This window comes from Myxine glutinosa, chromosome 4 (assembly GCF_964187855.1).
Source record: "Myxine glutinosa chromosome 4, kmMyxGlut1.1, whole genome shotgun sequence".
Classification (NCBI taxonomy): domain Eukaryota; kingdom Metazoa; phylum Chordata; class Myxini; order Myxiniformes; family Myxinidae; genus Myxine; species Myxine glutinosa.
In genome coordinates this window covers 166,624,693-166,626,846 of record NC_136264.1, presented here as the reverse complement: position 1 = coordinate 166,626,846, position 2,154 = coordinate 166,624,693, and positions in this window count along the sequence as shown.

Sequence of the window (2,154 nt, the reverse complement as noted above, 5' to 3'; positions counted from 1 at the left end):
GGGAATAAGATATGTTGATGATGATGTCATTGGTGCCTTAATTATGACGTCATAATTCGACAAGTACAACGCTTGATATGATCAGTATGAAAAAAACAATTCCCCTGCAACTGTCTGTCCGATTGCCACGAAATTTTCAGAATATGAGCGGCTCTTCCTGTGGAATTTTTGAAATGATAATTATGACGTCATAGGTCACGTGGTATAGGCGCCATCGTGGAAAAATCGAAAAAAGGTTGCACCTCTATATCTCCGAAACCGTTCCATGGAAAAAAACTGAAACATGGCTCATTGTCGAGTACTCCGCTTGGGGAATAAGATATGTTAATGATGATGTCATCGGTACTTTAATTATGACGTCATAATTCGACAAGTATAACGCTTGATTTGATCTGTATGAAAATTTTTTTCTCTGCAATTCTTGGTCCGATTGACACGAAATTTTCACCAGAGGAGGGGCTCCTCCTGTAGAATATTTTAAATGATTATTATAACATCATAGGTCACGTGGTACAGGCGCCATCTTTGAAAAACTTCACACTATCTCTGAAACCACTTCATGGAAAAAATTGAGACCTGGTTCATTGTCACCGACTCCCCATGGGGAATAAGATATGTTAATGATGATGTAAGCGGTGCCTTCGTTATGACATCATAATTCTACAAATACAACACTTATCCATCCGATCATTATATATATTTTTTCAGCAACTGTTGGTCTGATGGACACGAAATTTTCACCATAGGAGCGCCTCCTCCTTTCGAATATTTTAATGATAATCATGACGTCATATGTCATGTGTTATAGGCGCCATCTTGGATAAACCGAAAAACGTTGCACAATCCAAAAGTCTTCTTTGCGTTCAAGCTCAACATTACACTCCTCTATATTATCATAGCATATAAAACCTTCATATCAAGAGGATATTATTGTGATGAAAGTCATTTTGCCCAATTTCACCGATTTCCATGCACATTTCCACTTTCAGGTAAGTGTTTACTTGTGGGCCTGCAACTCACTCATTTTTGCGGATATGGACCTTTATATACCGCTCGTTTTGTTCGAGAGGACATGACCCAGTTTTTTGAATGTATAATACGAAGTTTAGACTCGCGTCTTGTATGTGTCGCCCACTCAAACATGAAGCCACTTATTTTATTTTGACCTTGGTGGAATTCGTTTTGGTGGAGGTTTTTTTTTGGAAGTGACGGAGGTGGAAGTCGTTTTTTCCATTTTCAGGAAATGAAAACCATACAGTTTCAAAATTACGAGATATCAATCCAATTTGGTTTCACAAGTGGATGCTGGTACCACTGCAGTAACAACACCAAATATGGTAAGATTTTGATTATGTTGAAGGAGCTGTGCTCCAACTCGAATCGAAAGAATGGACGCGACAAAAAGCTGGAATTCGTCCGAGTTTCTTTATTGCATCAAATCAACTCGGGTACTCTGAAAAGCCCGTTTATCGGGCAGCATTATATACAAGCACTCGAATATCTCATGCCGGAGCGTTTGCCCTTAAAAGGCGCGACTGGGCTTGTCCGGGAGACCTGGGCGAGTCAGGACATGCCCGGGAACGGCGAGACTGGGTGTCGCCGGACGGGCCGGGCGAGCCCGGGAAAGGCGAGTCCGGGCATGCCCGGGAAAGGCGAGACTGAGCGTCTCCGGGCGGTCTGGGTGAGCCCGGCACAGCGATCGCTCCGTGGTTGCGTCCTCGGCAGGTGTAAGGCGATTGTGCATGTTCAGCGGCAACCGCTACACACGCCCCCCCAGAATCGACTTGCACCGGCAGGGTCAATTTAAGGGGGGTCCTGATGACCCGGCCGAAGCAACCCCTGGAGGGTCGTGTGGGGGGGGGGGGTCCGGTGTGGGGGTGGGTGGTCGAGCGGGAGGCACCGTGGACGGGGGGTGGCCTCGCCGTGGAGGAAGGGCCAACCGAGGTGGTTGGTCGATGTCCACGTGTGCCGGCTTGAGGCGGTCCACCGAAATCCGGTCCGACCTGCCGCCGACGTCGATGACGAAGGACTTGTCGTCCCGTCGCAGGACCCGGAAGGGTCCGTCGTACGGCGGCCTGAGTGGCCCCCGGTGTGCGTCATGACGCACAAAAACGTACTCCGCTGTGCGAAGCGCGGGGGGAACGTAGGCCTGGG